Genomic DNA, 21,355 nt, shown 5'->3' on the forward strand with positions numbered 1-21,355 from the left:
AGAAAGATTAATAGTCAACTGGGGAGGAACAACACCTGTATAAAATGTAATATTTAAAAACTATCAGCAATAACATCATTCAGTTGATATACAAATCATGAGAAAAAAAGTTGAAAAAATCAGTCAAGACCTATGTAAATTAATATGAAATTCGTCAATTTGAACTCTAAAGTCAACACTAAGGTTGAAAATTAAATCACTTACCTGGCTGTGGAAAACCCTTAAAGCGTCTACAAAAAAACAAAATAAAAAATAGTGGCATAAAGCATAATGTGGTACAATAAGTGATAGAATGTGTCTAAATCATTTATACAGATTTTTACCTGGAAGAATGCAGTCATCCAATAGACTATCTCGGGCAGCCCATCTCTTCGTATTTCTAAATAGAAAAGAGAAAATATGCTAGTTGTGTAACCTGCTAATGTCAGAGTCAATTTGGTATGTGATAAATAAGGCAAGTGGTCCTACCTGCCACGTTACAGGTCTAGGTTGCGTGGCAACAGGTTAGAGAAAGCTTGAGCATCGGGCGTATCTCTGATGTTTATAGTTATCTTGCAGCTGTTGCTAGGCGACGTGACATCATGCATACGCAATGACGTCCTGTGTGCCTCACGTCCTATGAGCAGAGCACACAGGAAGGCAAGCAAGGGGCGGCTAGTGGCCTATTCACAAAGAATAAACGTTCTATAAATGGATCCCCCGGGGGACCACAGTGTGCATGTGAAAACATCACATTGGTAATGTTAATGATTCCTTCTTTCCTCTCACATGTTCTGTGTTGTGGTTATGCTAGAGTGTCTGTAAAACATATGTGCATGACAAAATAGATCGCCAGCTGGTTCCTGGGTAATGACTGGTATGATGCAACTCAGGCACAAGTGTAATACGCTAATGACAAAAAATGGCAAGAACAAATTGCAGGTAGGATTGCAATGAGTAAAAAGTGAAAAAAACGTTTTTTAAAAAAAAGTAAAATAGCGCATCAAAGAAATGCATTTAATCTTTTCATCAATTACAAAGCTCAAAATAGCTCATACGGTCAATCGCTTCAATTAACACACTAATACTGGGTTCAAGGGTTGTAGATGTAACGAATCAGCATATTTAAGTATGATAAACTTATTATAGAAATGAATTGCACAAACAAATTTCAAGAAGATAAGTAAGTAAATCAAAGGGATGATTATTGTTGATACCATGCCTTCCTTGCAGTGAAAAGGAAAACAAGGGTATATTGGGGCATGACTCTTATTGTAATGACTGAGCAATACGAAACAAACCGATATGGGGAAATGGCAATATCCCTGACAATCATTCAACACAATTAGGGTCACTATACCACCATTTATTCGCTATTTCCGGCACACCTTCAATTAACTTTGGAATATAGCAACATGAAATTTAGGGTGCAGTGAAGAATGGCGTTCAAGTACTTTTCCTGAACGGAAGAATCTGTCAAACCAAGTGTAATGTGAAGTGTGATGTTGGGAAGGAACAACTCCTCTGTCAGGTGTTTCTTTAGTCTCAAGTGCTTGCAATGATCAGTAGAAAAAAGTCAGCACATTTAAAACACGACTGTCTGACAACCAAGATAGTATTTGTTAAACTATCCATGGAGAGTTGACAAATTAGATTTTTTTTTTTAAAGCATACTTTATATTCAGCTGTCAGTATTTGAATCTTCAGTGAGTGTGATTCTTATTGTTCCTTAAATAATAAATTGTACATTATTAATTTGTACCTTAAATCAAATTACACGTTTTCTATACCATTGTAACGTACGTGTGAACTACTACATACATCTCTTTTAATTATATATATTATAATATAAAAAACCTTGTATCCAACTAGAAAAACAATGTGTGAGAGAATTCACTACGTTATGAAAATGAAGCTTTGTTGTGTTTATTATTAACTGGACCCAAAGAAAGAAAGACGCAATGCATGTAAAAGTGATGCTATGTTGCATGGGTGTATACTGTGCCTATACTGTGCCCTGATATCAATTGCATGGTCTCCAGGCTCTCTGCAGGATCTGAACGCTTCTGCAAGGGGGCGAGTTAGGTTAGTGGGGAGAGAGGAGAAATCCAAGATAGCCTTGCTGTTGTGTCGATGATTGCAGACTGAAAGTACCTTGAGCTTTGGTGTGGGCAAGTTTCTGGGTGTCTGTGTTGAGAGCATGTGCAAAACTTTGTTAGGGGGTTGCAAACCATTTAAAGGCAAGCAAGAATTACCAATATGTCGTTTCTTTCTCTACATATTAGACTGTTAGTCTGCCCTTAATAAAAAGTTGTAAAATGAAATTCCAAGCTGGGACCCTTGTTACTGAAATTGAATGTTTATAATGTCCCAGCTAAAGTTAACGCATGCATGCCAGCCTGATCAACATATCTTTTGCTCCTGGAGCACAACAATTGTATATAGAAAGCAGATGTTCTTGGGACTGGCCAATGACATGTCAAATCATCCACACTATGGGCAAAAGAGACTCGGGGAGGCGAAGGTAATACAGATTCCCTCCTAAATGACAGACACAGAGGGAACAAGGATTTGAGCATTCCTTGAGAGCTGGTGCTGCCCACACTTCAGTCAGGTCGAATTGAGACACCAGAGATTGGAATACATGTTCATCTGAAGAATTGCCAGAGGGAAAGATACACATGGGCCTTATGCTGTGACCAGTCCTGGAGGAAGACATGGCTGCAGAATCCACTGGATCTCTCCTTCCCTGTCCTAAATGCAGGATCTGCGTGCTGACATGGTAAACAATCGGGCACAATCTGAAGGGTCCCCAATAAAACAATAGGCACAGGAGCATGCAAACCTTCATTTTTCTGAGTCTTTGGCAAAACTGCAACTGGTCAAGAATATGTGGACCTATATAGTATTGCCATAAATCCCTGCCCAGCTCAGTCTGATCATTAAGCCCTAGTGGCCTCTGTCTCCAACTTGGAGGACTGTGTAAAATAAACGGGCACATTTGTGTCAATCCTAAACATAATGCAGCACAAAGCCTTGTCCCTGGGAAAACTTTGTATAGCAAATATGCTTGCTAGAGGTACCAGAAAAATGTAAATGAGAAACAATTCATGCCAGGACCACCTCCAGCAGACTCCTCTGCATTCTCAACGCTGCCCCAGGTTGAATCCGTTAACGTAGCTCCAATAAACTGAATTGAGGCTCATAGCATCATAACGGTTAATCGGGAACCGACTCGTCTAGAAGTGCCACAGTCTCCTTCAGTGTATCCTCATCTGAGCCTGGGCTTGAAATTGGGAGACATGGTATTTTTATTTGATTTTATTTGTGCTTTATAATGTGCCATTTCACAATTGTTTCAAGGCACCAATGAGAGTACAGGAATAATGCTGGAAAGGTTGGTATATACAGGCTATTAGGCCTGTGACTGCAAAGTGTATTCCTATTTGACTACAAAAACTAAATCAAGTGATTAATGGGCATTATAGGTTACGGTCTACAAAGGAATGGCTGGACCGCTAAAGGCCCGGGGTGATGCCAGCCAATACACGCTATGAGAAGGCATATATGAGCAAATTGCAGTCAAGGGGGTTAGTTGGTCTGAGGAAATGGGAGGGCTTGGGACTAGCCACTTGCAGAGATGTGTTTAAAGAAGGGTTGTTTAGAGGATTGCCTGAAATAAGAGAAGATTATGGCCTGCACGTGGGACTATTCCTATGCTATGAGGTTTACCCGGGTTGCTAAACAGAAATGGACAGAGGAACCTAATCATGATGAGCTGTTATCCCTGCTGTATGCAAAACTCAAGGGGCGATGTCTGGAAGGTTTAGAATTCATCTTAACCGCTGGCATTGCTCTGGGAAACCCTTTAAACCACCGTTCTTTGCCTGCCAGACCATTACAGAAGGGCAAAAACCATTCGCAAATCAGGTTTGGTTCCACCCTAAAAGGGGACGTCCAGGCCCAACTACTAGGTCACATCCCTTCTGCACGAGACCGCAAGCATCCCCAGACATGTTGGGGCATTGATGGGCCTCATCAGTGAGGAGTAGCTTTTGTCTCTAGGCCCAGCAGGCATGAGATCCGCATCTGGCCATGCCCATCCCACTTGGGATGTCTATAGTAAAACACAAGAGGGGATGGCTGGAAAGGTTTCAAATGAATCTTAATCTCTGGCTTTGCTCTGGGCAACCCTTCAAACCATTGTTTTTCTCCTGCCAAGCCATTACAGAAGGGGAAAGAGCACATGCAAATAAGGCTTGGTGCCACCCTAAAAGGGGAAGTTCAGCACAAACTGCTAGTGTCTGGGGATGCTTGTGGTCTCGTGTAGAAGGGATGTGACTAAGCAGTTCGGGCTGGACTGCCCCTTTTAGTGCCCCTTATTTTGCATATGTTCCTTCCCCTTTTGTAATGACTTGGCAGGTGAAAAACGATGGTCTGGAGTGGAGCCTGAAAGTGGGCCAAGAAGGGTCAGTGGATACAGCAAAACCACTGACCACCAGAAAAGGGTAGGGGACCCCAAAACGAATAGAGACTGCATCCGTGAAGTACTTCCTTGTCTCAGTGGAGAGAGAAACCACTGACCAGCAGGGAAGGGGCCAGGACCCAAATATAGTTTAAATAAGCAACAAAGGGAGACCACCAGGGGGCGCAGGCGACATGGCTGCCGGAGCAGAGAGCTCCATTGGAATCCAACAGAGCTAGCAAAGAATCTTGGCTTGCCCAGCCCGCACACGGTTCTGAAAGCAGGGATCTGTGAAGGAAGGTGGGGAGAGTTGACAGCTTCATCTTTGGAGGAAATCGGTACCGGGATCGTCAGCAACGTAGCCGGCAAAGCAGTGGCCACATCTGCGAGGCGCCGGCCCGATCTGCCTCGTGGTCAAGGCCATTGGGGTGCGCCACAGCCAGCGGGGAGCAAGACGTCCCCTGTCTCAATCACAACTGAGTCAGCCCGAAGCCAGAGGCTCCCTATCTCCCCCACGAAGCCCAGAATAAAAAGCAGCTGCGCCCGGCCGAACTGGAATCCATCGGAGTGGACCAGTAACCCGCTCCTCATGTCCCGCACCTTAGTGGACGAGAGACGGGCATGGGTCCCTTATCAGACAGGGGCGGGCAGCGGCATGCCCATATCTCCCAAGACCGCAAAGACTGCCGAGTGTGAGACTGCGCCTCTGGAACACCCCACTCTCAATTCAGTAAAACCCAGCACTGTCCTAGCCAAGACGAAGCCTCCAGTAGTCAGAGTGGACCTACAACGGCGGACGGCCGCCTCTTGCCCCACTTGGACCTGGCATGGAACACCTTTTCAGGCCCCGGAGGTCACTTCCTGCACCATACCAGCCCAACAGGTTGGTCCCAGTTTCCGTTGGACGTCAGCGTTTGTGGGGAGGCAGGTGAGGAGGGGGGCGCGGTTCTTGCGGGTAGCTTCACCCTGCCCCCTGTGCTGCATACCTCCTGCCCAGGCAGTCTGCTCCAGGCTGCCGGGGGGCCCGCCCACCCCCACTCCACCCCTGATTGTTGTATCCAGGGGTACTCGCTGGCCGCACGGACGCACGCTGGCCCTCAAGGCCTGGAAGTCAGCACGCCCTGCGCCCAAGTTCTATAGGGAATAGACTATGGATTGTGCGGCAATCCCGACCATGCTCCTCTTGGTCTCGAACACCCCAAGGCAGAGCATGGTGCTCGGATCCAGCGCCCCCCAGTACACAGAGGACAGCAAGCCACGAGCCTGCTCGCCTCCCCCCACTTCGCAGTAGGGGCCCCAGCCCGCCAGCACCGATAGAGGGGGAGCAGCCGCGAGGACGGACTCCTAGGGCCCTGGCTTCCTCCAGGGGCTGACCTGCCTGCTTCGCGCTCTCTGCGCTCCCCTGGACCCGTAACATCTCGACCACTCCCTGGGGAGAGAGGTGAAAAATTGCTGAATGGGGTGAGAGAGCACGACAGGAATGCATAGCCAGCTTTCAGTACCTGCACCAGCTGCTTGCCCTGTAAGGACTTAGCCGCAGACTGCTTTACAGACCTAAGCGAGCACCGGCTGAGTCACCTAGGTAATCAAGGAGCACCCCTAGAGGAACACCCGCAGGACCCCGTAACCAGGATCCTGGATTCTCGGCAGCACAGGCAGCGGACATCAGTTGAGAGTTAGGGGCGAGTGCACGGCGGGCAATCTCTCCATAGGAACTGCGCTGACCCTGGAGCACCTGCTGTTACCCAGCATCCTACATTCATCGGGGCACGCCTCTCACCTCTCTCCCCATCTAGGTCAGCGGAGTGACCAGGCTCTGAGATCCACAGGAGATTCTTACAGTGAACCAGGTCACCACGCCGAGGCATATCCTGCCCTGCAAGGAAGAGACCGTCTCAGCCTCCAGATAACATCGGACGAAGGGGCGCTTCCTCGCCCTCTATTGGTGCGCGCTTTGGATTCCCCCACGGCGTCCACGGCCCGGTTTCTCGCAGACTGGGGGGGCAGGGTGCTCAGCGGGGGAGAGGACCCAGCCCATAAAGGGACCTTCCTAATAGGTGCTAGGCAGGGATTCACAATAAGCTTTTGCGGGAGACGGCTGTAAGAGTCCGCCATTCTTTCCGGAGCGGTTATTTACCCCCTTGCTGTACGGTGCGGTGAAGAGCTGAATTAGAACCTAGGCAGAACATTGTTCCGACTGTTAGGCAGATAATTACCACAGAGCCTCACTCATTCGGCGAGAGAAGCCCCTGCAGAAGCTTGCCCAACTCCTAACAAACATCACACACCTGCAGAGTGGGATTGATCCTTTAACTATCCCCAAACTGCAAGAGTTTCACTCCTCTCCCTCTCCCCTTGTGACTGTCTTTTTTTAATATCATGGTTTTGTAGCTGCATATAATGACATGTCAGCGTCCCAACCCCAAGAAACTCCTCTGATCCCAGGACCTGGAGGCGAAGATCGACGACCTGGAAAACAGGGAGATGAGAGCCAACATTTGGATTCAGGGCCTCAAAGAATCTCCCAACGAAACCCCTTCTTCGCTGAAGAGTTAAGGCCCTCATAGCAAACCTGCTCCCCCTCACCAATAACCCCTGAGCTGGTGTTCGAAAGAGTCCACCGCGTGGGTGGCCCCCGTTTGCTCTTGGCAAAATACCACTACTATGCACACAAGGCAGAAATAGTCTGGCTTGCCAGAGAATGAGAATCCATTGATTTTGAAGATTCGAAGGTATGAATTTATCAAGACCTCTCGGCTGAAACATTGGCAAAGAGAAGAGCATGCAAACGTCTTACGTCCTGATCAGAGAGCGGAATCTACGTTACAGGTGGCGTCATCCCTTTGCGCTCACCTTCACCCACGGAGATGACGAATATCGAGTGGTCTCAGAGGAGGAGGCTTCTAATGTCTTACAGGGTCTGCAGGCAGGAAAAGCAACCACTGAGAGTGAAGACGACGCTCCTTCTTTGTCAGAACCCAGCAGAAAGCCCTCCGGCCCCCGGCTGCAGAAAGGGCGCGAAAAGCATGGAAGAAAATTTGCGAAACTGAACACCCCCTGACAGAGGAGATTAGTCTCACATACTGCATATCTAGCATTTACTGGACGGTGCTCCAGTTCACAGCGGGGAGAGGCTGGGCGAGAGGTCTCCGCTCCTATGAGAGCTTAAAGCTTTTTCTATTTGTCCCTTCCAGACACCTCAAACTTGCCATGCTGTAAAGTCAGCAAGCCGGGCTGAGCATATGCTATGTTATGGTCATCATTAAGTGAACTCGCTAATCCGATGTTGTGGAAATGTTAACTCAAGCAATTGGTTCCGGGGCTCACCCATCGAGTGGCCCAATGTTCACGCTGAGGGCGTCTCCAATGTTTGGAGAACTTCCATTCTCTTTTTTTTTCTTTTTGAGCTTTCATGATTCTGTTCCTATTTTCTCTTTTCAATCTTGTGGGGGGGGGGAAACAGAGGAGGGCTGTTCATGTCTACACAGGGTATGGACATCATTCAGAGACAACTCATGCACTCGTTAACAATTTTCTTACATTCAATAAAAGATCCAGCAGTAACAGTACAAACACGCGAGGCCGCACTCAGGAAACAAGACACTGGTCTGAAAGTTTGCCCATGCGAAGGGGGCACCGCAAACGCGGCCCGACCACTGCATAGATCACGAAGCCTAGATAGCAGCTGACCATGTCCGTATAGGGACGCTGAATGTTAAAGGTCTGCATTCACCACAAAAGAGGTCCATGTTAGTCCGAACTTTCCAACAGGCACACCTGGACATCCTCTTTATCCAAGAGACTAAATTCAAACGCGCAGCAGAATTCGTCATCAGAACAAGACACATTGGAGGGGGATGTGTGGGCATCCGGACCGCTTTAGAAAGGAGGGGTGGGCATCATATACCGCCCTTCCCTTGAGCTCATATATTCGCAAGACCCAGAAGGCAGATTCCTGGTAGTCCACGGTTCTATTAGGTCAACGGCAGTCACTTTATGTGCCTCATACGCTCCCAACCCGCAGCAACTGTCACACTGCAACAACCTTCTCTCGCGTCTAGATGGGGAAAGAACTGGTGCCCTAATATGAGGAGGAGATTTCAATCTTGTATTCCACCCGACCTCGACTGGAAATCACATAAGGAAGGGGCTCATCCTCCTACAGATAGGAGGGGCTTTCAAAACTCAACCTACACCCGTATTGACTATATTTTCCTAGAAGGGGGTCTGGAATACCGTATGAGAAACTCCTCAATAGATATAGTTGGGTGGTTGGATCATGACATGGTCACAGTCGACCTGGGTCTGGGCCCAGGAAAGCACATAGAAAAAAAGATGGTTATGTAATGACATTTTGCTGAAGGATGAGCTATTCAGGAACTCCCTTGACGAGGAAATACAAGATTTCTTCACGAGAAATAATATAGAAGGAATCTCCCCCAACACAGTCTGGGAGGCAGCAAAGTCGACAATAAGAGGCTTACTCATCGCCCAAGGTTCAGCAGTTAAGCGTAAAAGAATGCTGAGGGAATCCCAAATCAAGCAACAAATAAAAGGGAGAGAAGACGCAGAGCAGATCCCAGGGAATGACGCACCCGAAATTAGGGAACAAATAACATTCCGCTAGGCAGGAACTAAAAACCCTCTGGCAGGACAAAGCACTCACCCAACTGTGATATGTGAGCAGAGGGCAATTCTCAAACTTAACTCCCCGTCGGGCTTAACTTTGACAGACCACCTGGCCATCACTGCCTGTTGCGCCGAATATTACAAGCGGCTATATGCAACAGAAGCCTCCTCCCAAACGCATAACACTGTGGACCCCCTCTCCAACATGACATTCCCTTCCATTCAGCCCTTAGACCGGGAGAAATTAAACGCACCTATCACTTCCGAAGAGGTGGTGCTCGCCATCTCGCACCTGAAAGCAGGATCAGCGCCTGGCGCGGACGGGTTCACCCCAGGTTTCTATAAGAGGATGAAAGGAGCGCTCTCCCACTTTCTGGCTCTTTTATATAATATCATGACCACCGGAGTAGCTCCTCTCCTTCACAGAAGCGAGAATTATAGTTGTACCCAAGGAGGGCTGAAATAAGCTTGACTGTGGTTCCTATAGACCTATTTCGTTGCTCAACATTGACGCGAAAATGTATGCAAGCATCCTAGCGAACAGGCTCAAAATAGTCCTCCCTCAGCTGATTCACGTAGACCAAGTTGGGTATGTTGGAGATAGGCAGGGGGCCGACAACATTTGCAAAACGCTGGACTTGGTGGCTTCCGTGAGCCCCCAAGATGTCAACCTCACTCTGATTTTGGTCGACGCCGAGAAGGCCTTTGACCGGGTCGAATGGCGCTACATGATTCAGGTGTAGCAGAAGGTGGGCTTGGGACCGGAGTGGGTGCGGGGCACGCAAGCCCTGTATAGCAACGCAGGGGTAAAGGTCGTAGTCAATGGTATAGCATCGCCCCAGTTTACCCTAACGAGAGGCACCAGACAGTGGTGCCCCCTCTTGCCCCTCGTTTTTATCTTCGTCATGGAGCCCCTGGCCTAAAACATGAGAAATGATACCAGAATTAAGGGTTTAAACAAAGGTGACAAAGAATACCTTAAAACTGTACATGGTAGTCTTCGTATCTTGGAATAACAATAACCAAGAAGCTTGATGAACTCTACCAGGCTAACTACACTCCGTTGTGGCCGACTCTACAGCTAGATCTAGAGAGTTGGAGTAAATTAAACCTCGCTTGGGCGGGAAGATTCACCACCATTAAGATGAGCGTGGTTCCGCGCCTCCTGTTTCTCTTCCAATCTCTCCTCATACTGCTGCCAGACTCATTCCTTACCATAGCGAAAAAAAACTGTTAGCCTTCTTTTGGGAAAAGAAAAGGCCCCGGATTGCCTATAGCACTCTAATCCTCCCAAAGGAGCAGGGGGGCCTGGGATACCCTGACTTGGGTGAATACTATAAAGCTTCCCAGCTCAGGGTCCTAGTTGACCACATTTGCGAGACACAGCACAAACAGTGGGTCCTACTGGAAAACTGCCTATTTTCCCCTGTCGCCCTGGGAGAATGGTTGTGGGTCGCCCCCCCCCCCCCCCGATCCATCCCGCGCAGGATACAAGAGTACCCGGTCTTGAAGGTGCTGTGGACCATATGGAATGAGAAAAACCCAGAAATGGTGGGCATCACAACCTGGCCTTCACCCCTTAGTTGTAGTTGGGTTCCCCCATTAGGGATGGTATTGTAGACCCTGGTCGCTTCCAACCCCAGTACGAGCAGGGCCTGATCAGAACGGGCCAATTGTCTGGAGGGTGCCCAGCAGGGGCTTGCTATCAACCTCCTCCCAAATCTGAAGCTCAAGGGAGTCTTTACTGATGCGAAATGGAACGGACTGCAGCGCCCCCTGACTGCTTTTGAATCCGTTTTGAATATGCATAATGGCACAAAAGGTTTCATAGCTAAAATGTACAGAACTCTCCTGGAAATGGGCCAGCTACCTCCGCCTGACACTAAAGCCAAATGGGATGCAGCATTGGAATGGGTAGACAACCAAGAGGGTTGGCGCGCAATCCATTGGGATGTCTGGAAATCTTCCATAGCAATGGAATATAAAATGCACAATTGCAGTCTCCTTGTACAGTGGCACCTAACCCCTCAACTCTTGGCCAAGATGTTTCGTAATGCCTCCCTGTATTGCTGGAGGGGCTGCTCTCAAGTCTGCTCATATTGGCATCGGTGGTGGAGCTGCCCTATATACAAACCTACTAGAAAGCGGTTCTGGGCTGGATCCATCAGATAGAGGGTATACGCAGGGAGCTCACTCCCCTCCCGGTTCTGTTTGGGGTGGAACAAACAAATAAGCATTACCAGATCCTTCCACACATGTCCAGAAATCTGCTCTTAGCTGCGCGAGTGTGCATCACCATAAAATGGAAATCCAGCTCTCCTCCTACGAAAACCGATTGGTTCCGCAAGGCTAAAGAAATATATGATATGGAAAGTATTACTGCACTGGTGGCAGAATCTCATTCACATATAGACGCTCAATGGCTACCTTTCTTGGAATTTTACAGGGAGGCCAATATGTCAACGCATCCTCCCTCACCGCCTTAGTAAGCGTTCTTTGAGGCTGCTGGATCACTAGCACTTGTTAGCACCACTATGGTCATATCTGCAATTAAGATGTCTCTTACTCTGTTGTCTAGGCAACCCAGGGACCCCAGTCCCATAGACCCAGACAGTGGGATTGGGGGTGGAGGGTGTGGGGGTCTCCATTGGAAGCGGGAAGGGGGTTTCCTACTCTTTACAACTTTCTCTGTTCTGGATCTTTCTCTTTTTCCTCTTTACTTTATCCTTTCTGATTTCATGAGAAAATGTTGGAAACCTAGTTTTAATGATCTTCACAATGTTATAATGTAGTTAAGAACTACAAAGGTTGTCTGTTCGGCAAGATCTCCAAAAAAAAATAACTAAAAAAAAGAAAAACTAGAACATCCTCCACCCAGTGGCCACAGAGGACCACTGAATACTGGATAAGGGTTGGGAACCCAAAGCAATACAGCAGTAGGAAAACGTTCCCCAATTTAGTGACCAGAGGGACATCACAAACTCATAGAAAGAGTTGGGACACTGCAAGAGACTGGGAACAGAGGCCAGCGGAATTACTGAGCTGGTAGGAGTTAAGAACATTACAAGTTATATCTCAGGAACCAGGTAATGGCTGGTGTGCCGTCTGAAGCCAAAAGTAAGGACTTTGAAATTGAAACAGTCCTACAGGCGTTGAAATCGCAGTTTTTTCCTTATCTGGCCTATATACGGCAACTTGCCAATAACCTTTGTTTAAGTGAAGGGTGGATAGAAAGGTGGCTGCTCCGATTTTGTCAATTAGGTCATTGATGCGTGGCAAGGGATAGGCATTGAAGTCCAAAATAGCATTAACTTGATGGAAATCTATGCGGAATCTCCAGGAACGGTCAGGTTTAGTGACCAACATGATAGGAGAGGACCATGGACTGGAAGAAGGCTCGATAATATTGGCTTTCAACATTTTGTTGACTTTCTCAATCACTATGTATTTACAGGCTTCTGGGAGTCTATAGGGTTTAAAATGAACCACATTATCCTTAGGTGTTCTAATATAGTTGTATGTGCCTTTTAATCTCTCTGGTCTTTGTTGCATAAAGGTTAAATGCATTATGTTATGTTTGTTGCTATGGTGTCTCTGCCACAGCTATGTTTATGCTGGGCATGCCACTTGTGATTCCAGAAAGGATCCCTGCCTATTGTACCATTCTGGAATGATGTTACTTCAATATGTTTACATTCGAGTTTAGTCAGTTGTACCCTGGATGCTGCTTGTGTTTGGGGTCTTATGGTATGCTACTGATAAGACAAACTGTCTACCACATACCTGGTCTGGTGGCTTCTTTACAATGGCGACGAGGATGGGATGTCTGACGTGAGCCCTGCTGAAGCCAAGACCCCCAACCGTGTCTGGAAGCAGTGTTTGTAAGGAGCGGTCAGTGAGAGCCGACATCCAGGAGGAGTCAGCTCGGAGCCTGCAATTTGGCGCAAGCGAAAGGTGTCCCCATCCACTTTTCCGAGGCGTTGAGGTGCGCCTCTCTCGAGTGTGGTCGGCACTCTGGGGCGGTGCCTGGAGGGTGCCGCGCGGAAGCGCACTCGTTGGAGTAGCGCCGCTGGCTCCGAGGTCGATCCACGGCTGTCGCTGGAACTGGGCTGGAGGCTGCAGAGTGAAGCTGCGGTGCTACGGGGAGGACATCTTCTTTCCCCGCCAGCGTCCCAGCTGGTTCGCGTGCGAGCTGCAGTGTTTCGGCGAGTCCTGCCCTGTCACCAGCGTTCCTGCCGGTTAGCCGATGTCGGACAGCGGAGGGTTGTCTGCAGGTGGAGATGCAGTTCCCTGGCATCAATGACGGAGATTTGGGCCGTACGTGCCCATCACGGGACCTGCTACGCAGCGCTGTCAGCTGCAAGCGACGCGGAAGCGAAGATCCGCGTTCACGTGATACGCAGTTAGCCTGAATGCGGATGTGGCGCCAATGATTGATAGCGCCGTGATACGGGGAAAGTAACTGACCTCTCGCCCAGGGCCCCGTGTGGGAAGGCGAGCTAGGGGAGCATTGTCAAGGAGCATCACAGGTGAGGGAGTGTGTGTTTTCCCCGTCCCACGTGGAAAAAAAAAAATAATTCATTATGGTTGCTGGAACGGATGGTCCACAAGGAGATTGACTGGAGAGAGCATTTCTAATTGGGAGTATTTACATTCAAGGTGACGTTTGACTGTGTTCTGGAAGTTGCCATCTGACACAATTGGAAATATTTTTTTTTCTTTTGTTCTGCACGGTGGACACACCTCAATTGCTGTTTTAGTACTGCATTTTAGCTCAGGTGAAAGTTACTGTTCCTGCACAGCCTATCAAGGGTAGAAAACATGGCTCTGTCTGGAGTTCCCAGTCCACAAGTATTTATGTCCACACCAGGTCCGCCAAAAATTAAGTGGGCCCCTTGGAAGAAGGGTTTCCTGCATTATGCCAAAGCCACATGTGGAAATGGGATGTCTGTAGAACGCAAAGTAGCAATGTTAATGCATTTTTTGGGTTATGAAGGTCAGAGGATATATGACACGCTTCCTGCTATTACTGAATTGGATTTGGAACAGGGAACAAATGAATTTGACCTGGCATTAATCAAACTTGATAAGCATTCTGAGTCAAAAACTAGCACGGTATTGGAGCAATATCACTTTGGCATGAGATGTCAACATGAAGGAGAATCTGTTCAAGACTATATAACTGCTTTGAGACATTTATCTCCAAATTGTAAATTTGGTGGTGGATTAGAGGAACACATAAGGTATCAATTTATGATTCATTGTTCTAATGATAAAATAGGAGAGGAGATTTTGTTGAAGGACGATCCCAATTTGGAGGAGGTTATTAGTATAGCAAAGAGGTTCGAGCACACCTTACAGTGTGTAGCGAAATTGTCGAACAAGGAAAATAAATCAGCACCAGGTGTTGAGGTACTAAGGGTTGGAGACAAGAAGGGAGGTTGCCCGAAGGAAAAGAAGAAACAAAAAACCAAACCCAATAAGCGTTATGAGAATACCCAAACTAAGGGTGGGGGCGGTGAGCAGGGTAATAGGCGTTTTCAAAAGGACACTGCCCAAATTAATGTAAAAAGGGAAGATAGACTGTGTTTTCGTTGTGGGAGTTCACGACATTTGTCCACTTCTCCCATTTGTCCTGGGAGGCATGTGCATTGCAGTTTGTGTAAGAAATGGGGGCATTTTTGGAATTGCTGTAAACACTATCGAATTGGAGGTGGAAAGGGAACACTTCTTATTGAAGAGTATGATGGTGCGTCATCTGAAGAGGCTGATATTTCAGAGAATGAAATAGTTACTGTTCATATGGTAAAGTGCTCGGGGTCCGATGAGTGTGAGCATCCCTCAGCATGGATAGAAGTAAATGGTCATTCGGTTAAAATGCTTGCCGATTCGTGCTCCAAAATCACATTAATGTTCAAAACTGTCTTTGAAAATGTAATTGGAGGCAATATCAGAGGTCTAGTTCCTTCAGATAAAATGCCTTGGGGATATAATGGAGACAAAATAGAAATTTTGGGTTGTTATGAGGCGGAGTTCAAGTTCAAAGGCAGAATGACACATGGGAAAATATATATTACCAAGAGGTGAAACATTGTTAGGTTGGAAAGAGCAAAGGGGATTGGGAATTAAGTTAGATCCCAATAGCAGAGAACAAGTTCTCAATGTGATTAACTCTTCTGAGCCTAATAGCAACAAAGCCAAATGTGAAATGGTAGCTAGATACCCCGAAGTATTCTGTAACAAAGTGGGATGTCTCAAAGGGATGGTACACAAAATAAAGATAAAAGAAGGGAGCAGTCCAGTTGCGTCAAAGCTCAGAACGTTGCCCTTGTCTATGCGGAAGGCTGTGCGCGATGAATTGGTAAAATTGGAGAAAGAGGGAATTATTGAGCCAGCTAGGGCAGTAGAATGGATATCTCCTGTGGTGGTGGTGAAAAAAAGTAATCGGGATTTGATGGTATGCATCGATTTAAGGGAACTCAATTGGTGTGTTGTAGCGGATCGCCATCCTCTTCCAAATATGGGGGAATTGTTAAGCAGGATAGGGAGTGCGAAATACTTCACAAAACTTGACATGGCAAGTGCGTATCATCAGATAAGCTTAGATGATGAATCGTGCAAGTTAACTGCTTTCATTACTTATGAGGGAATATATCAATTTAAGCGTATGCCATTTGGATTGGTATCAGCGTCTTCCGTATTCCAAAAGGTTATGGACAAATTATTGAAGGATGTCGGTGGAGTGTGGTGCTTTCAGGACGATGTTCTGATATGTGGGAAGGATGAGAGAGAGTTAAGAACAAGACTGGATCTGGTTCTTAAGATCTTTAAGGCAAGAGGGATAACCTTGCGTGGTGAAAAATGTGTTATGACTCAAGTGGTTGATTATCTAGGTCATGAGATATCTGAGCAAGGACTCAAACCAAAAAGGAATTTAGTTGAGTCCATTTTGAAAACACAATCACCAAAGAATAAGGCCGAATTGAGATCATTTCTAGGTACTATTGAATTTTATCATCGGTTTGTTGAAAATTATGCTGATTCCATAACCAGTTTGAGAGCGTTGTTAAGGAAAGGTGTTGAGTTTGAATGGAGCAATGAATGTGAAAAAGAATCTGAAGCAATGAAAAGAAAAATTGATATGGCAAAACCCCTATCGATGTTTGATACAAGAAAGAAAACCATTCTGGCTGTGGATGCTAGTGACACAGGAATAGGAGTAGTGATGTTGCAGCCAGATGTTGATGGTACGGAGATGATTGTAATGCATGCATCTCGTATGTTAAGAGGCGCAGAATTGAACTATTATGTGTTGGAAAAAGAAACTTTGGCGTGCAATTGGGGCATAGAAAAAATGAAAAATGTTGTCTGGGGTCAAGACTTTATCTTGAGAACAGACCACAGGCCACTTTAAGGCGATTTTTGAAAGTAAAGGCCTCGACAAGGTTTCAAGGAGAGTAGCAGGTTGGGTAACCAGGCTACAATGTCATAAATTTGAAATAGAAGTAGTTGCTGGTAAAGAGAATGTACATCGCTGACCATGCCTCAAGGGTGAAGTTGGAAGATAATGATAGTGTTAGAGGAAGTAATGTGTGTGGTGAGAATGAAATTGTTTTTGCAACCGTGGAAGGAATTATAAGGAAACAAGAGTGGATTCAAGTCCTAAAGTCAAATGAAATGTGGAAGCGGATCATGGCTTTTGTGGTGGGTGGATGGCCAGAGAAAAGGCTCTTATCCGGTGAAGAAAGGGCAATATGGGAGGTGAGGAATGAATTGTCAGTAAAAGGAGAGTTGTTGTATAGATGGGACAAGTTGGTGGTTCCAGGTTGTCTGAGAAAGGAAATTAATAAACTGTGCTCACCAGGGACACATTGGCGTTTGTAAAACAAAGGAAGTTGTAAAAGCTGATTACTGGTGGCCAGGGATTGATCATGATATTGAGAAAGTAGTTGGTGCATGCAATGATTGTACCAAGTCAGGAAAAAATGTGATAGCGGTGTCCCAACCTATGGGAAAAATGAGCATTCCGGAGGGAGTGTGGCAAGATTTGTCCATGGATGTTCTTGGTCCAGTAGACATGGGTGCGGGTAGAGGAAGGTTCATTTTGGTTATGGTTGATATTTTTTCAAAATGGACAGAATTTAAGATCTTGAGGGAAGTCATGTGTCGGTGTATAATTGAATTCATGGAGGATGTGTTTGAGAGGGAGGGTTTACCCAGGAGCATACTCACTGATAATGGTCCTCAATTCATGGGAAAGCTATTCTTAGCGTATCTTCATAAATGCGGAATTAAACGCAAAAGGACCCCTTTGAATTATCCCCAAGCAAACAGCATGGTTGAGAGAGTAAATCGATGTATTATGGATGCTATTCGTGGAGCGAATGTGTGTGGTCTTGACAGAAGAGTTGCAGTGAGAGACAGGTTGTATGCATTGAGGATGGCTCCGCGAATAGAAACAGGGATTAGTTCATTTGAACTTATGAGAGGGCGAAAAGCAAACACTTGTGTGGCGCCAGCTTGGTTGGGCAGGGCGAGAGCAACAGATGTGGTTGTGGATGTTGTAAAGAAAAAGATGGATGCCCGAAAAAACAAATGGGTGGAAAAAGTAAATGAAAAACATCCAAGAAAAGTTACTGTGGTCGAGGTTGGAGATTGGGTGCGGATAAGGAAAGCGGTTATCTCTAAGAAAGGGGAGCTGCTCTACACAGAACCTGTTAGTCACATGAGTTTTCAAAAATGCTGTGTGTGTAGAAAGTGGTCAAATTTGGTGTTTGTCCAGGATTGCAAAGGTAAAAAGATAGAAGTTTTAGTATCTGTTCAGTTGGTATATTTCTCACAATAAAGAAATATATTCCTTAGGGGAAGGGGGTATGTTGTATAAAGGTTAAATGCATTATGTTATGTTTGTTGCTATGGTGTCTCTGCCGCAGCAATGTTTATGCCAGGCATGCCACTTGTGATTCCAGAATGGATCCCTGCATATTGTACCATGTTACTTCAATATGTTTACATTCAAGTTCCGTTGTACCCTGGATGCTGCTTGTGTTGGGGGTCTTATGGTATGCTACTGAAGATAAGACAAATAAACTGTCTACCACATACCTGGTCTGGTGGCTTCTTTACAGTTTTTCTGAGAATACATTGTGAAATGAAGTGACTACATCTTTTAGATCTTCTTGTTGTTGGAGAGATGGCTCTAGAGGAATCAACTTGAAGTTATCTAGCTCTTCAGGAACCAGACAGGCTAATACTTTGGCTTAGGTGGCTGACAGGTTCTCTTTCCACTCTTTCAAGAGATTTACGTGATACAAATGGACCTTCGGTTTTCTGTCCAGTTGGGCTACTTTATAAGTACTGGTTCCCGTTCGTTCTAATATGTCATAGGGTCCGTGCCACTTGGAAACAAGTTTGTTTTCTGAGGTGGTTAAGAGGACCAGTACTTTCTGTCCTATGGAGAATGATCTTAAGTTCACCTTCTTGTCGTACGTGGATTTTTGTTGGCTCTGGGCCTTTTCCATATGAGTATAGACAAGATCTTGAACCAATTTCATGTGTTCTCGCATTCTGGTGGCAGTTAGCAAGATGGGAATGGGTGCCTCTTCTTGTTCTTCCCAGGTTTCCCAGAGATGTCTCTCTTCTACAAAGTAATCCTTGTTTTAAGAAGAAAAAGGGGCTTCCTTTTTCTAAAACTTCACTTTCCGGAATAGGTTATAGGAAAGCTTCAGCGAGAGCTGGATCATTTCACTGGGCAAAGGCTAGGTCGGGATAGATGGTAGACTCTTTTCCCTTCCTTTCTTCGATGTTAAAAGGTTTATCAGCTTCCCAAAGACCTAAGGTACCTCCTTCTGTTTTGTCTGGTTCACTTTCTTTAAACTGAGGAAATGGAGCCCTTTCCAAAATGCCTTGGGCAATTTGATCTCCACGATGTACTTCAAAGGGGATCTCACCATGATTTTGTAAGCGAACCATTACATCTCCCTGAATGTCGGGATCGATGACGCCTGCTAAAAGTCTATCCTGAACTTCCACACTAGGCCAGATTTTGGGCCAATCTTAGATAACACCCCAGAGGGGGTATTAAAACCAGGGAGGATAAGTGTCCCTACTGCTACAGATATCAAAACCTATTGATTCATTGGTGGCAACGGAAGGGTTAGAAGCTATGAAAATTTTGAAATTGTAGGGTTCCCCAATTAGTTTCAATTGAGTCGCATCCCACGCTGACACCATATGTAAGGAACTCATGGTGGCAACAGTAAAGACAGACACAAATGATCACAGTGCAAGGGTGTTTATTAAACTGTATAATGGGTGAGAAAAACACCAAATTTAAATCTAAGATGGGAGCAAGCTATGGCCATCAAATAATAAGGCAGTCCTAGTGGTGTCTTGTCAAATAAAAAGGGCCTATACTAAAAAAGCTATTGCCAATCCTTACAGCTAAGTTAGAAAAGAGCGTGGGACAGTGTTCTCTAGAAAAGAAAGAAGGGTTCACCAAATGATAAGTCAGTATGGTATGGCTGGGGTCTCCCTTCCCCACGTTTTTAGCACAGGTCAAGGTGGGACCTTTGAGCAAAGCACACTCCAGAGCCACGCCAGCACGAGGTTACAGTTCCTTTCAACAATGCTTGGACCTTCCAGGGTCAAGTCTCATTCCTGCAAAAGTCGTCTCTTGCCTTAGGCCTGTTGTACCATAAACACACAAAAAGTTCCTTTTGTAATCCTTTCATGTTGGGCTATTGCTATTCGCCCCTTTTATCCCCCTCAGCCGGACTCCTTCTTGCCACGTTAGCCTCCCTCAGTCGGGTTCATTATGGCCTTTTACTCAAGAAACATGTAATTCTTCACCAACACTCCATTGCGGACATCCCTCAGCCAGGTTCACATTTGTCGTCACAATGTTCATGAGTACATCACTTTTTACTCTCTACTCGCAGGCATCCACTGGTCAGGTTCACAATTGTCAGTTTCACAGTTCATTCAGCTTTCTCCAATGTGTCAAACACTTTCGAGTGTATAAGGGGTTTTGCTCGACCCTCGTAGGACCACTTCAACACTTCACACTATCCTCTCCTAAGGTCTCTTGGTTTTCGTAGTTTCAAACACAACATAACCCAAAAGGGTTTCAGTCAGAGTCCTTCGAATGAGCGCCCTGGGACGTCTGACCACTCTGCTTCTGAACCTTTTACTAGGGTTTCTTTAATGTTCAATTACACACGTTCTTTGTTCAACAAGGTTGCCGTCTGCAACCTTGGGCCCAGCACACTTCGGTTTTTCTATCTGTTTTCTCTGACTCACCGGCTGTGCTGAACTGTTGGAGTTTCTTGTCACGGGTGTCAAGGGTGGCACCAGGGCGGCAAGCGCTTTTCCCCGCTTTAACTATCCGCGTAGGAGGGCTCTATGTGCCATTGACACCTGTCACACCACACGCCAGCTGCACTTCCCGGTCTTATGATTTCTCTTTTGGAGGCTTAGCAGGTCTGAGTTCAAAAGGGCAAGGGCAATTCCCTCCTCATAGTCCCTCCAGGTCTCTCTGCCTTTCTCCTCAGTTTGAACTGCTGGTCTGGAATAGCTGCTTCCTCATGCATTGGGCCTTGCTCAAAGTATGCTCTTGTGCTCTGCCTTTTATGCCTGTGGGAAATGGAAAGGGCCGTCAGGTGTGCATAGTTATTGTCAAGTGTCTGACTCTGTCTGACCCTTGTGTTGGGACAAGTCAGGTAAACGGCTCTGGTGTTAGTCCATTGTCTGCCACAGTGTAGGAAAGTGTTTGTGTGGGAAAGGGAGGGTAGAACTTCTTAATATCCTATGGGGTAGGATGGGGAAACTGTTAAAGGGAAGGTGGTACCGTGTCTCATCCCTTGGTATCCCACTTCCACTCCCAGAGGGCCCCTCATCCAGGTGATGCTCCAGCATTGGACTACCACCAGGAACTGGATCCAGTACGGATGTCCGTGTCCTGGCCTCTTGGATGACAGATCCCGGGGGACTAGCGGGTGAGACACCTTCAGGTTTCTCACAAGTGTCACTTATGACCAGGCGCAATGAAGAAATGTCTGTCCGTCTTAATGGGCGGGAAACAGGTGTAAATTCATGCAGGCCCACTGTTTATGCAAAAAGGGGTTGTGTCTGAAAGCGTGGCAATGGTCGAGCAATTTAAATTAGGGATATGCTTATAGGTATAAATGGTATTACCTGATCCATGGTTTCTCCTGTATTAACTTGTCCTTGTTGCAAAATGGGGCCAGATTATTTAACGTTTGCAGCAGTGGTAAAAACGTA

General features: G+C 46.3%; 1 protein-coding gene across 1 annotated transcript in view; it reads left to right on the forward strand.

Moving 5' to 3' along the window:
• Positions 1 to 21,355, forward strand: part of PDSS2 (decaprenyl diphosphate synthase subunit 2) — a 1,501,454-nt gene that overhangs the window by 1,461,836 nt on the left and 18,263 nt on the right. The window lies entirely within an intron of this gene.

Source organism: Ambystoma mexicanum, chromosome 4p (assembly GCF_040938575.1).
Source record: "Ambystoma mexicanum isolate Mex_15411 chromosome 4p, UKY_AmexF1_1, whole genome shotgun sequence".
Classification (NCBI taxonomy): Eukaryota; Metazoa; Chordata; class Amphibia; order Caudata; family Ambystomatidae; genus Ambystoma; species Ambystoma mexicanum.